Raw genomic sequence first — 15992 nt, 5'->3', positions numbered from 1 at the left:
CTTGCCAGAGAGGAGGGAAACCGCCGCCGGCGGAGGAGGCAAAGCGCGCGCAAAAGCGAGAGGCGAAAAATCGACGGAGAGGAACGCGAGCGCCAAGCGGCGGCGGTGACGCCAGGGACATTCTCGGGAGGAAATCTAGGGAACACGCTCCGCCCCCTAGGTACCGAGGGGGCGGGGCCTCGCGGTCATGGCGGCCTCGTTATGCGAGCGGTCGCTCCTTTTTTGCGTTTTCGTTTGGAGCCGCGCAGTCGCTGGCGAGCCGGTGCGGGGTTGAGAGGTGTGCGCCTTTTTCCTCGGCCGCCCAGGCAAGGCAAGGAGGCGAGTGAGAAGTACTACAACGCCGAGCATTGCGCCAGCGAGGTGGCGGTCTGTGTGCTGATTACGACGGCGAACGCAGCGCTGGAAGAGATCGCCCCCCTTTTTTTCGAGAGCGTTCTCCCGCTCGAGCGCGTCGTGTCTGTGTGGCCGCCCGACGAGATGATACCGCCGTCTGCTTTTGGATTTGCGAGTTAGCTGCGGAGACTACGCGTTTGCTGCTGAACGGCGACTTGTGCGACGTCGTTACCCAGTGCTCCAGAATCATCGACAGCCGATTTCAAAGGTGAGACACGGCGCCATTGCATCTTGTATCTATACATTGTTTATCTCTCTCTTCCTTTTATTTATCGCACCGAACCTGTGAAGAGAAATATGAAGAAATCGGTTTCAGTTATAGACCAATAGCTGTCGACGGTATCTCTTCGTGCTTAAGAAGGCCTCGCAACATTCACCTCCTCGGTACCAGCGGTATCGCACTAGATATACGAGTCGTGTTCCACGGCTTCGCCTCCCTGATAACGTGGGTCACTTTAGTTCCTTCTGGGTAGGAAGAAATCATTCGTAGATACTGAATTATAAATATCGACTTCAACTTTTTCATTTCAGTTTGTTCACCTGGTGGCCCATCTATACGCTCGGTTTACGTTGTGTGTTGTGTCTGTGCATGAATCCTAGCATCGTTACCGATCTACGCTCTATTGCGCCAAGCGTCTCTTGCCGCGCTGATGGTCGCTTCTTTAGAGGAAGACAGTTCGATCGACGCCAGCTCCTGTTTTATGTTTGTTTAGTTTTTGTTTGTTGTTGTTGTTGTTGTTTCCTTCTTTTTTTTTGGGGGGGGGGGGGGCGTATAAACGGCGGCGCTGCATACCGACGATATCGCCGCATCTGCAATTCATTAATGCCATCGACGTCTCCGGCGGCCACCACGCATTGATTTACCGCTGTACGAGTCATGTGAATGTCACGTGGGTTGTCGCAATGTTTCGTTATCTCGCACTGTAGATCCTCCAGTACAGTCCGTGCATGGGACCGAGCGTGTCGCGAGGATAAGAACGCGCGCTGTTAATTTATTTTCGCCGTAAAATATCGGCAAGAAGCCACTGCAACGTACTGCTCCTTAACATTAATCCGGCGCCGCCAGCCGAGGGTTATTGCTCCATTAGCCACTTATTCATGGCAGCCTTATCAGCGTTCCTTCCTTTATCGCTCCCCGCTCTCCCCCCTTTCTCTGTTGCGGCATTCATTTTCTTTTTCTTTAGTGAGTACGAATTGTTGTTCTTGCCGCTAAAAATTTTCCTATCTGATAGCTCAGATAAGGTGTTGCGTAGATGACTTCCGCATCCACACACATTTGCATCATTGGAAACTGTTGCACTATTGGAGCCACGTATAACGCGCGGGCGAAATTATATGTGCACTGCCGTCGGTCGTGTCGCAGTTCGCACACTTTGCGTGTGGGCTGATGGGATAGCGAGATACTTTGGAGAACGTGAAGTTGTGCGCTAGCTGCCCAACAGCGACAAATCAAAGTGTATATATACCTAAAGAAAGGAAACCCACTCCAGGAAGTTTATATCTCCACTTCTACGGAGGGGATGACTCTTAGCTCCTGCAAGCACCTTTTTTACTGCAGTGCAAAGAGCAGGCGTATACTGCGAGTCTGAATGCCGCAAGCATTTAATGTGTCACGGCACACCATGCATGCGGATCGGTTGCAACGACCGCTTGTAAGTTGAGCCTCAAGTTCTCTTGGAATCGAACGAGATAGATCCGAGTTTTCTTTTTCTTTTTTTTTTTGTACGTCTTTACGAGCTCATGGCTGCAAGGAAATGTCCACATTGATGCGGAAATGGCCTATACATTATATCGTTCCCCATAAAGTTATGCGTGCACTTTCACAGAACCACAAACAATCGGGCAAATGGTGACTCAGTAACCTTTGCATTGCTTTTCGCCCATGGATATGCAACCCATTCGTTCGAGCCATATAATGACGCAGATGGCTTAGGCTTGCAATTCAGAGACGCCATATACCAGTTCGAATACAATGGTATACAGAGAGATACAAAATTCAATGATATGCCCTGGAAATTCTATAACCTTCAGCTATAGCTGATCGCCTGTATACATGCTGGTTCAGGTGCTGGGCGATAAATACAGTGATCACACAAACGCACGTCTGACACATACATAGTCACACGCATACAAAATGGAGACGTTCACAAACTATCGTTAAGGCGTGTGTATACAGGAGGTGTATACATAACTTCAAGAATGCTATAGTACACCGTAAAATAATTTACACCCATAAAAGTGAAAAAGGGTGTAAGTGTGTTTATAACTCACACCCTAGGGTGTCATTTATATAAATCACGCCCTAAGGGACATCTCTTCTATACTTACAAACTTCGCGGCCAAACGACAACTCCGCTATATACCAATTTGACCTATAACGGATCTAAAATTGTTTGTGCATGCTTGCGCGGTTCTTTGAGCGGAGAAACTTCTCAACATTAGCTATATATCTCTGGTTTATTTATAGAATGCAACGATATCTGCTGCGCACCTTTACACCCGTTTACAGTTTTAAGGGTGTATATTATTTTACGGTGCATAGCGATTTCGCGGCGCGCAACGCACAGGTGTAGTCATTTGCCACGGGCTGAGAATGTGCCGCAGAACCAAGCTCGTAGAACGTTGCTGAAGGTGAGCTAGTGATAACCTCATCACTTAAATATACGTTCGTCCTATTCGACATGCTACAGGACCACCTCCAGTGACATGGGGGCCGTGACAACACGATGGTAAGCAATTGAGAGATAACGTTAGTATATAAAATTTCGCGGCCATTTCAGGTGCGTCCCATGTCCTTTGAAGCGATCATGTATTCCGCATCACTGGTTAGAATAGTTTTCAACAATCAACCGTCAAAAGTGAATTATCAGAACAAGTTCTCGTGGGATCGAACGATATGTGGCCCATGCTTGAAGTCATACCGCAGCACTATATGCTGCAGCAATCAAATGCTGTATATATTGTCAGTCTGCGACGCTGTCTCAGTACGCTCGTTGAAGAAGTACTAAAGTGTAATGCTGCGTGAAAGTATATTTGTAAACTACACTTCTGCGATACAAGCAATATCGGTCTTACCGTGCGCAGCGGATATTGTTCCATTCTATAAAGAAACCCGAGACATACAGCTAGTGTTGAGAAGTTTCTCCGCTCAAAGAACAGCGCAAGCATGCACAAATAATTTCATATCCGTTAGATCAAACTGGTATGTATAACGGAGTTGTGGTTTGGCCGCGAAGTTTGTCAGAAATAGGAGATGTGGCCTTCGGTTACTTACCTATAATATAAGCAACATTTTCACGCGATATGAGTGAAATACACAGCCTTGAATTAGTACTTCGCAAATATTGAAGAAATCTAGTGTTCTTCTACGTTAGTGCCGTACAGGCACCACGCAAGTGCAAGGAAACTCATTCGTTGTTCATAAACCACCATCGAAAAGCCTACACATTGAATGCATAATCAGATTTCACATTACCAGCGGGCCCATATAGAAGGCCCAGCCTCGTCTGCACTCCCGATAAAATCGTCTGCTTGCTTTTCGAAATCTCCGTCTGCTGCATACGAAGCCGAGTCCCAGACATCTTGCCTCACCTTTGGGCGTTCGTCGGCATGCCAGACGTTATTGGTCTCTCCGAAATTCACGTCACACGGTGAGACCCAATCACAGACCCCGCTATCTGAGTCAGTCCACACCTCCCACCACTGGCGTAGCGTGAGGGGCCCAAAGAAACGAGACGGCGAAGAGCAAAGACAGAGGAGAAAGTGCGTCGATGCGATATCAGAGGTGAAAGTGCGTGGTGGGCGAGCGGTGGTGGCCCGAAGATGGCGCCGATAATGGGAGCATTAAACGGCGCGTTGTCGCTACTCTTATCGCTTCGTGCGTTACCTCCCGGCGGGCACGCGCGAGCTGCCTATGTGATTCTATGCGTTATCCCGAGCGCCAATCAGTACACATGCATACTCCGCTCGTCAATGCGCCTTGCTCAATTCTCTCGAAGTACATATCGTTATCGGGGCCTTACTCTCTCGACTTCTTCGATACCTCGTCGCGGCCTTGCTGCTGTTTGCATTTACCTCCTTGTGCGAGCCTGCCTCTGCGACCTCTGGTTATACACTCGGAACTACATCTAAGCGTCTCGTTAAAACCAATGCCGCGGCTATGTGCACTATATATTTGCTCGCAAGCTAATCGCTCAGTTTGCTCGGAGCGTTTTCAGTATACCGACAGAGTATGTCTACATGTCCTTTTTTTTTTTTGTAAATCCTTTCCTTTCTCTAGGTTTCTCGTTTCCGCAGGGTGTAATCAGATTATTTGCACTTATCCTTAACTAACATTTGTTGCGGGATTGCTTTAGTATAGCTTGACGGGAGACACGCGATGAACGATAATATATATATATATATATATATATATATATATATATATATATATATATATATATATATATATATTTAGCACCACTACGGCATGAAGCCGCGTGCTGTAGGTCCGGTTACATACGTTCTGGAAAAGCAACGTCTACAGTGTAGCAAGAGAAACGCGATCCCCAGCCGGAATTTGCCAGCGCGTCACAGAGTTAATTTGCCACCTCAATATAGAAGCGCTATGCGCTAACCAATTAAAATTTAAAAAAAGAACAAGAAGAAGAAAAAAAGACAAGCAACAGAAAGCCGTCTGACCGCTTGACTCGAAAGCAAGCGTTGCCTATACAGAAAGAAAGAATGTTGAAACCGCTACAGCGACGCGTTCCAGAGTGTGCGTGTATAATTGGAAGTGGCAGTCGGGGATCGCACGCCGTCACAAGAGCCGTCAACTTACGACCGCACTCCGCACGCATACAGCATACGTATAGCACTCTAAAGCCTATACCCAGCGCACACCACGTATAGGACTATAACACAGGCGAAAGACTTACATCTGTCTTATGTATATAGATAAAAAAACAAAGAAGCAACCAAATAGATGGAAGTCAGCTGGTCGCGCATCTAGATTCATGGCATGCAACGCCTATATAAACGTTGTAGGTGAATACACATGCAGAGACACCCATAGCGGCGGCACGTCCACGGGGTATACATCTGTACCTGTCTCTTTTGGAAAACCTCCCCGCGCCCTCCCCCCTCCGGCGTCTGTTTGGGGATATATCTCATCCAGGGGCGTAAATGTATACGGCGTACATATCGAGGCTTATACATACGCACTTCCGACAAGCAGCGAGGCTATCCTCTCTATAGCCCCAAGCGTGTATATACACCATACGCGGATATAGATAGATATATATACGCAGCTTTCACCGCGAACAAGGAAACTCGATACATCATCCGAATCCATTTTTCTTCATAACGCCTCCGTCACTGGGCGCTGAAGATCGGCTTTTTTTTTTTTCCCGCACCACGGTGCATTCCATTTCTCTGTTTTGTTATGATCGTCTTTTTTTTTTTTTTTGTCGCGAACCCGCGGTGACGCGAATGGATTGATTCATCATTTCAAAAAGTCCCAGCGTGTATGCGCGTATACAGTAGCGCGCACTCCTATAGGCGCGCCAATCTCTGCCTTATCCGCGCATTTGAAACACGTTTTTTTCTCTCTCTCTCTCTGTCTCTTAATTCTATTAGTTTTTTTTCCCCTTCGTCCTGCAGCGCATCAAGGCGACAGCAACGACAAAACTGTCTCGGCGCCACCTTGCAAACTCTGTTCGTCGCTAATCCTCGCGAGCATGCCGTCCTGCCTGCCACGTTTCTTCTTCAAATGTCTTTCTTTTTTTTTTCTTTTTTTCTTGTTTTAATGGTCATCCGTGAAGTCGTGCCGGCTTTGATAGCAGGTATATGAAGGTACACGTGGCGTCCGCCTGGTTTTATTCGTATATGGGGCGCGAAAGGCTGGGAGGTGTTTTTAAGCAGGCTTATACTAGCACTATTACGAAGACGCAGGCGACGCCAACCTGTATGTGTAATATTGTAGCCAGACATGCATGGTTTTCTAGACGTTCCGCAAATGATTGAAGGGCGAAATTCATTTGTACCCACAGAATCATATAGTTGAATTAAAAGGACGCTATAGAGCAAGAGAGGGAGTTGTTAAAACACGCACACATAGTTAAGGAAATGCGCTTAGCCAGCTCTCGTGTAGGCGACGTAGGGACGCGTTGGCGTCCACAAAGAAAAAAGGAGAGAGGGGAGGAGGGAGTGTCGTCCCTGTCTGTGCCAGGAGCCGGCAATCTGTAAGTGCAACAAAGTTACGCGCACTTTTTAGTACTGCCATCTCACGTTACCTGACTAACGCTGCTATATACTAATACAGATACGGCTAGAGCCTGCAACAGAGATAGAACCACGACAAAAAAGAGCCCGCCTATACATATTTACGGCGATGAAACAAAAGGTATGCAAGCGAGCTGGCAGGCATTATAAAAAGAATTTGGTTAAATTGTTGTTACCGAGTAGAAAAAGAATCAAAAGTCGGCACACTCGGCTGTCTCGACCGGTTCAAGACGGGACACGGCACTGTGAATGAAAATTGGGGACTGTGACGTTAAATTAGAAACACACGGAAACCCTATACATGGTCGATGCCTGAGAAATGATGGCGGCTTCAGCTTTTTGGAACTTGGTGGAATCTGTTGATCAACTGAACTTCTTGAGACCTGCTGGGCATATTTTTTTTATCTTGTTGTGGGTTCGAGTGGTTGTATAAGATGCTTAGCAGTGTGTTCAATGGGGCTGGTGGGTCGGGTGATTTATTTACACGCGTGGTTTGCTTTGAATGATCGTATATAACAACCTGCGACTCACGCACGCGAATTTCCTCCGCATTACCCGCCCTGGTGGCTTCCGTGGCTGTGGCCTTGTGCACGAGGTTGCAGGTTCGACTCCCGATCGACCGCGGCATGGCCTGCGTTCCACGGGGGTGGAACGCAAAAACGCTCGTGTACTTCGCGTGCTTTGGGCGCCTACAAAAAGAAGGAGAGAGAGAGAGAGAAGAAAGACAAGAACTTCAGGTGTTCAAAATTATTCCGCAACTCTTCTCTATTACGGACGTCCCTCATATCCCAGTGCGAAGTATCGGGACGTTCAAACCAACGATTTATCTCTTTTCCTTTTTTTTTAATTCCGTGTTGAAACTCCGTTTACTCAAACTCAAGCTCCTTTCCAGCCTCATGACACGCGCTCCATCGCTTCCTCGATCGTGTGTGCTGCACACAGGCGATTATATATATATATATGTACCACTCACGCTCATCCCGACAATTAATCGTCGTCGTACATACCACGCTCCGTCGTCCGTAATACACTCCCGGCGCATTCACTCCTCCTGCAATTACAGAGTTGTAATTACAGAGTGTGTACATGTAACGAAGTCACCGGGGCGAGGAAGCATCGCGATATAATGTCAGCAGTATCGCGACCAAAGACAGCTGTTCATCGAATGCAGCTATTACACTATAAATACGGACACCAACTTGGGACCGCTAAATATGCGTCGCCGGTTAAAGTGGCATGCATCGCCAATGACAGCTATAGGATTTCGTGATTGTATACACGAGCGCTCGACGCCGGGCGGGCGCAACCCAATAACGCATACACGTCACGTGGTGGCGCCGGACGTGTATCCAGACGTTGCGTAAACCGAGCGTCGACCGACGAAACATAAAGCAGGTGCATGTGGGAGCTTCTATACGTGTGTGTGTGTGTGTGTGTGTGTGTGTGTGTGTGTGTGTGTGTGTGTGTGTGTGTGTGTGTGTGTGTGTGTGTGTGTGTGTGTGTGTGTGTGTCATCGCCCTGACTGTGTATATATAAGCATGACTGGCACACACGAACACGTTTGACCGGTCACAGGAAAGCAACGAAGCAAGATAGAAATGGGAAATATTAACCAAAGAAAAGGAAGACTCTCCAAGTCTCCGTTGTATGATGTGCAAGGGTGCGTGCGAAACACAGGTAATGACGCAGCGGCTCGCTAAATTCGAATCCGTGGCCAAAGTGCAACGTGAATATCGTCGCGCGTACGACGAAGGGCCACCGTTTAGTGATTTAAGACAGAGACCTTATTTGCTGTGTTACGCCAGACGTCCTTAACCGTGTTTGGGAAGAACTTGAGTATCGTTTAGATGTGTGTAGAGGGACAAAATGGAGGCCTCATCGAAGTGCACTGAACAGGCATGAAACTTGGAGACTTCGCCTTTTATTTGGCGACGATTTCCTATTTCTATCTTGTTTCGTTGATTTCCTGTGACCGGTCAAAGGTGCTCCATGACTTTACGGACACACTATATAGAGGCACGAATTAGAGCCACTCACCTTACACGCCAAGAAGAATAAATTATTTAGGACGGGTTTATTAGGTTTATAATACAAAATAACATACGAATGAACATTGGGAAGGAAGGGCGCGAAGCACAAGGCTGTTAGCTAAGGCCTTCTACTAAAGGTTACAAACAGAGTATAATGGCAAAACAACATTATAGGAGCAGTAAACGTAGTTACAGTGGGATAACGAAATCAACGCAGAAATAGGCGAAAAATATGAGACCTATGAACGATGAACATTATCCTCAAATTGAAGAACAGGATTGCGTTTGATGATTTTAATTCCACTGGTCCTATCTTCCAGTCAAGTTCAATTCTCCCATGTATACTTGACGGGAGATTTAATTGCTTATAGGCTGCTAAACTTCAGAAAAGGTCTACATCACTGCAGGGACTAACCTTCTTTGATGGCGGACTGCCCACGCATATGATGGCGGTCCTTCTTTCTTTCTTTCTTTCTTTCTTTCTCGGAAAAGCTGCCAAGTACGTTATTTAGTGCGCGGACCAAAAAAAAAAAAAAATCTTGCGACGGAATTCGTAATGAAGCAATGGCAGCGAAAGAGCATGTTTTCTTTAAGCACTGCGGTAATTAAAAAAAAAGTCTTAGGTCACTGTACGCACACTGATGAAGATGAGTGTTATAGAGTGGTCGCAGAGAGGTATGCTATAAGAGCACGCGCACAGCTGCAAAGACGAAAGAAACGGCCTTTCCGTGACGAGCTTCTCCACCAGTGCATGCTGGGTCGCGGTTGCATCGAGAAAAGTGTACACACACACACACACACACACGCACACACACACACACACACACACACACACACACACACACACACACACAGCGCGCCCGCATATAAATATCTCTCCTCGACATCGTTTCAATGTCTCCTTGCGCGCTGCCGCGCGCTTATCTGATCAGGACTGGCGGTATAAGGAACAAATGAAAAAAACAAAAACGACAAAAAAAAGAATCTGACGAAAGGAAAGCGCCCGCGGTCATCGATGAAGGATGAATACCTCGCGCGGAAGTCTCCGCGGTACTTGCTCATGAATTTTGATATGCTGGCGCACGTGGGCGGCGAGACCTCTCCTCTCCCCAGATCTGCGCCGCCCCAACTACATGTGACGGCGTCGCTGCGTCACCGCGCGTCTGTCCACGTCGCTCCTCGCCCCGACCGGTTGAACGTAGTACTGACTATATATATATACGCACGGGCGATGATATATATATTAATAGCGATGCGTCGTGAAGCTTATGCTTGATTTCATCGTTTCCCCACAGTGAAGCAAGTGCTGTGCGTTTAAAGTTTATCTCGGAAGACCTAACAATAACAACAACAACAAATTACAACAATGTATAAGTGCCTAGGAAAGTAGCGAGAACGCATAAAAACCAGACAAGGTATACACTGTGAAATAATTTACGCTCTTAAGAAGCGGTAAATGGTGTAAATCAATCTATAGCTCGTGCCCTTACACCACTTTCGGGTGTGGTGTGAGTTATAGACCGACATCTACACCATTTCTTATTTTAAGAGTGCAAATTATTATACAGCGTACCTGCCCCCCCCCCCCCCAAATGAAAAAAAAAAAGAAACAATTCGTCCATGAAACGGCATAATGCCCAGTGTGTGAATTCCATAGAGAGAGTTAAAGTGCGATGCAAGTTACAAGTGGCGCGTCAGCCCATCCGAACAGAGTTAGAAGAGAGAGGCGGAACGGGCTCCTTCATTGTCCGCTTATATTAAACAACTAAGTATAGGGACGAAGCATTTCGCATTACGGTTGAAGCCAACTGAGTCGGCCCACCACGTGATGGGCACGTCAGAGCATGCGGTAGGTTTTAGTGTTCCCGCTCTGCAGGCAGAGCCACGGCAGAGCCGCCGAACAGGTGCGCATCGACTGAAAAAACTACCAGGAACCAAACATTCTTGGCCAGCACACGTTCCACTCTCAGAGGTCAAGCGTGGGACAGACTTTTCCAGGGAGAAAAAAAAAAAGCGAATAGAACGACTTCACGGAGAGTAATGGACACCTTGCCAATGCGTCGTAATGCTCGAGCCCTCCTACATAGTTTGTTTCCGTCCGCCACGATTGTCCACCTTTGATCGTGCTCCGTGCGAAGCCGGCCTAATGGAAACTTCACGGAAGGATTAACAGCGCACACAACGCGCAAGTCATGCTTCTGCTCCACTGGAGCACGCAGCCCTTTCGTGTTGCTGAATCGCTGGCGCGAGCCTTACAGTCTTCTCTGCACTGCGCAGTGTTAGTGAGATGAAGGACAGTTTGCGCGATTAAGAAAAGAGAAAGGCAAAGGAAAGACAGGGAGGTTAACCAGAGATTATCTCCGGTTGGCTACCTTGTACTGGGGGAAGGGCAAAAGGATGCGATAGGTGAGAGAGAGAGAGAGAGAGAAAAGAAAGGATAAAAAAATAAAAATATCGGACGGGAAGGGATATATGCGGTTGCTAGAACAAGGAGTGCTATACCGTGTGTAGCAAGTACGCGTCCTTCGCTAGAAAAACTATGCAGCGGTGCGGATAAGCCGACGAAAACTATAGCAATTATCGAGCTATCGCGAAACTACGCCAGCGACGAGGTGTGAATTTGCTGCATGCGTGTTGTTCCCGAACGAAGTGGTCCCTCCGTATAAACGAGCTCGTTAAAGCCACGCGCCATCTGATCGCGTTACGCATGCTCGTTGATACAAGGTACGATTCGTATCTGGATAGTTTTAGTCGCTATTGGGCCTGAATATATGCGCGCGCACCGATAACGTGTGGTCCAACTTCCTTACAGTGTGATGATGACGTACGTCATGATGAGGACAGTTTAATTATACGAAGGCACGCATTCCCATAGCTCATATTGTAAAGCGCATCTTATCGACGTTCGCCATCGGCACGATTAAGGTGTGGAATATACCGGGTGCTTTTCTTTTTTTTCGACCATACAGAATCTTAAGATACCGCCTGTGACATATAGCGCAATTCCAGTCATTGTAGAGTTTTAGTTTAGGGGCGACGGTTCAGCGCATGGATGTAGTACGCATGGATGTGAACGTCACATCCATGCGCATGGATGTGTGCAATGAGGTGTACACCACCAAGATGTGGTGGTCTGCGCATGCGCAGTACCGTGGCCCCTAGTTAACTGCGTACGCAAGCTGCTTGAGTCCCCTAATCTAAAGCTCTCTATTGAGTTGGACTACTCAATTAGGCGGGCATTATTTGCAAGAGAAATCAAAATGCCTAATCAAGTAAATAAGAAAATGGCTGATTAACTTTCTAATTGTTAATTTGTTGCACATGTCCAGACTTAAGAATTACAGCCGGTGAGTTTGCAAGGCGTATCCAGTTGGAACGGATCTTCAGAATGACGCTAGTTTCGAAATATTGACTCCCCCCAAAGTGTGCAACGAAATACCTGGGCGTTCCAGTTACTTTTGTGCTTCGGCGCATTTAAAACAGCGGTATCTTAAAAAGCTAGGTGGCACGATAGTGCATTCTTACCCCAAGTTCCACGGCGCGTATCTTGAAACCCGGACGATCCTTATCGAAGTCGTTGCAAGCGGATATACGCCTCACAAGGTCACATGTTACGGAATCGTGATTAGCAATATGTGTCGTAAAGTAATGAATCCAAAGGTTAGTGAATTTTCGTTAATTGGTCGATTATGCATTTCGAGTTCTCATGAAAGTAACGTCCGTCGCTTAGAGTAGTCCAGCGCAAGGACTGTACAATTACTCTACCTGCCGCAGTCGATGTTCAAAATCCGTATAATCCGATGTTGCGATGTTCTGTATAAAAAAAAAAAATCCGATGTTCCGCATAATCTAGAAAAAGAAAGGTACATGTAGCCATGCCAGGTCACTCATGGTTTACAAGAACTATCTACGCATTTTATCCGTGGCGAAAAGTGTGAACCACTCGGCCACTTGATTTGTATACCTGTATATGGAGATGTATATAGTTCTAGTGGCAAGGGCTGTGAGAGACATCTGTATACTGCATCATTCCTAGCATACGGCAAAAAAAAAAGCTTCGATTAATTAAGCCAATTCTCACAGCGCGTGTCGTCCGAATGCCACCCCCTCCCCCACCTTTTTTTTTTTCATCGCCACCATATTTCTTTTCCATCAGAGTAACAACTGCTTTGGTGTTGCTCTTTTAGTGTCAAACACATTCGTACTCTCTCCCTCTTTATCTCTCTCCATCTCTCAGTTTTTGAGCACAGTGTGCTAAAAACATTCCCGGGACTTTAGGCAACGATGAACCGAACGTTCGAATGAAATGTTAATCCGCTGCATGCAGCAGACAGCCCACACGCTCTGGCAGAATGTTTTCAGGCGTGAGGGGCGAAGGGCCGGACGAGACTGTATACACGTATACGTATATAGTGCTCACGGAATGACACGAGTCAATTTAGGGCTAAGTAATGCGCATACTTTCGTTTCCACAGGCTGCAGTTCGTGTCACATCGACGTAATTTCGGCGCGTAACACTTACATCACAGTCCTCGTCACCTTTGGTAACCAAATTCCTTGCGACATGGCATGGTGCTCTCGCGTACTTTGCACATATGTAGGGTTCTGCTAAATGCTCCGTATCGCGTTTGATTCCCTGAGCACTACATGCACATGCCGCTGGTTAGCCTTAACCCGTGCTGTCTCGTTGGGAGTGTGTGGCCAAGGTTGCGGTTTGGTGCAGCATCAATGGAATGCTTCGCAGTGGCTGTATGGCACTCGGAAAGCAGAGGAACCACCTCACTAACGTAAGTGAGGAGAGACTTTCTGAGTCGTCATCCTGCAGTAGCGAGTCATATAGCCTGAAGATGCGGAACCAGCTTGCCCAAGTGCACTGCAAAATAATTTACACCCTTAAAAGTGAAAAGGGTGTAAATGTGTCTATAACTCGCACCCTTAGGGTGTTAGTTTTATAAATCACACCCCAAGGGTGTGAGTTATAGACACATTTACACCCTTTTGCACTTTTAAGGGTGTAAATTATTTTACAGTGTGTCCATCTTAACCTCGCCTAATTAACAGGTCGCTCGCTCTCTCCCCGCTGGCTTTCGGGGTGAGTGGGTTGTCGCAGCGATCCTGTCAGCAGAGCTAACGCTACAGCGTAACAACGCTGGCAGTCGTGCATGTATAAATGCCAGCATGAGAAAGGCAACTGTATATACTTAATTATTCAAATGCAGAGAGGTTTGTCGGCGCATTCGCATTCGGCCACGTACTAGAATCTGCAAGGGAGGAGGAGAAGGGGATAGGAAGATCCTGTATAAGAAGGAGGTCAAAAAGAAAGTGAAAAAAGAAAAGCACTAGACAAAAACAACACAATTTGATGTCTCGAATTTTGGAACCCGACATGTCCGAACGTGCATGCGTGGTTATCTCGACCTCTCCGCTGGTTCTTTCTGCTTCTTTTTTTTTTCTACAATGTACTATTCAGTAGTTAAATGATAGTCGAAGTTCTGAGTGGCAGGCAAGTGACTCTTCGAGGTAATCACACAAGAAAATCTATTACTTGACGTCGCGTTAACGAATAAGTGCCATAGGGGGACCTAACGTGCGTCTGAGTGTCGAAGGAGAGCGCGATAAGGAGCGTTGCCCACATCTGTCCCTTTCATCACAGCGCGCTCCGTACGTACAGCCCATAGTAGAATGTGGCCCGCTCGGTCTGTCGTCTTGCGCTCGACTTCGCCGCGACCAAAGCCGAGAAGGATCCCGACGGCAACTCGCGCAGCGGGCGGGCGGCCGGGAGCGATGCCGAGGCGAGATGCAACCCCTTGGCTTGCTTCACTTCCTCCGCCTTTTGCACGTCCGTACTTTCTTTTCGCTTGGACGAGTTTTATTAGCCGTGGGCGTGTATATAAATCCTGCGCTACCCCCCCTTCCCCCCACACAACTTGCGTACCCCCCCCCAACCCCCCCCCCCAACTCCCTCTGTGGCCCGCAGCCGTCGCTTCCGCGTGAATCCGAAGCGTGATCTCATGCTGCTCTGCAGGAGAAGAAATAGTGGAGGGGCGGGCTGGTGGGAGGCAAGTGGGAGATGTGTGTGTGGGGGGGGGGAGGGGGGGAGGGGCAGGTTTATTGCCTTTTCTAGAGCACGCGTCTTCCTCCGACATCGCGGACTCTGTCGCTTGTAAACATCGGTGCGCATTGACGACCGCGAGGATTTTATATGTCCAAACGGCAACGGCGTCGCTCTGTAAGTCGAGTTCTCTGGCGCTTCGCTGTTTTGGGTGCAAACTTTCTATTGCTCGCCGCGAAGCCTTCCCCCTAATGTCCCCGAAGATTTACGCATTACAGAACATAGTTCGCCAATAAAGCATCTCATATCGTTTGTTCATCTTGGCTGCCAAGTTTATTTCGTCTTGTTTTTATGGGCTATTTCGTGCCGCCGGGAAGAGAGGTGGAAGGGAAGTGGATCGAATGGGGTGGCTTTCTTTCTGACAAAGTGCGCTCTTTAGGAACTCGTTCACTGCCCGCCGTTGCACTTGACAGTCGGCCGGTCCGTGATATTCATATCTGGCGACGCGCATGGTTTTGTTCCATATATGGAAGACCATTCGAAAAGTTGAGAATCTTTCAGAAAAAAATCCAAGTGAAGAAACAGAAAGCTTCCCTATAACCTGGTTGCCATTTAAACTTTGACTATTTGCATGCAATTAATGTCGTACCCGTTTTTTCTTGTTTCTTATGTACTACTGCGCTCATCGAACAACGACGGCATCCGACATGCAACTGAAGACAGGAAGCATATTTAGCGCCAGCAAACAAGGACGGAAGGGAGACGACAACACAATGCGCTAACTTCAACAACTTGATTTTCAGGAAGTACTTCCTGAAAATCAAGTTGTTGAAGTTAGCGCATTGTGTTGTCGTCTCCCTTCCGTCCTTGTTTGCTGGCGCTAAATATGATTTCAATTTACCAACACGCCCAACAAATGGCAATGAAGACAGGAGCTCAGAACGCCAGTCACTCGTTTTGTGTCGGCCCGCTATCGATATATATGGCCACTGGAGGTATGCCGCCTTAGTATAGTTATAGGTCGCAGCAATCACGGAGCTCATGGGACATGTGTGCACAAATAGCGTAGCATGGTTTACTTCTACAGGTTAAAGTCATTTGCTGCAGTGTATCCTACCCCCCCCCCTTACAAATAATTGTTATATAATAATTTGAAATGCGGTTATTTTGAGCTTTTTACCCCTTCGATAGCTTCTGTTGAGACGCAATCGATCGATCGCGAAATTCCGTCCGTAATTTTTGCAATGGTCGCGAGT

The 15992-nt window shown here is 47.4% G+C and overlaps 1 protein-coding gene across 2 annotated transcripts in view; it reads left to right on the top strand.

The window, feature by feature from the left end:
- Positions 1-232: 232 nt before the first annotated feature.
- LOC135916244 (transcription factor GATA-4-like) overlaps positions 233-15992 on the top strand; it is a 206220-nt gene continuing 190460 nt past the window's right edge. The window contains exon 1 of one of the 2 annotated variants that reach the window (XM_065449555.1): positions 233-601. The gene's annotated coding sequence lies outside the window, so the exon portion shown is untranslated. The remainder of the gene's footprint in view (positions 602-15992) is intronic. The other variant, XM_065449557.1, reaches the window with a different exon arrangement.

Source organism: Dermacentor albipictus, chromosome 5 (assembly GCF_038994185.2).
Source record: "Dermacentor albipictus isolate Rhodes 1998 colony chromosome 5, USDA_Dalb.pri_finalv2, whole genome shotgun sequence".
NCBI classification, from domain to species: domain Eukaryota; kingdom Metazoa; phylum Arthropoda; class Arachnida; order Ixodida; family Ixodidae; genus Dermacentor; species Dermacentor albipictus.
Note: the sequence above shows the minus strand (reverse complement) of the source record. Positions and strands in the feature narration are given on the sequence as shown.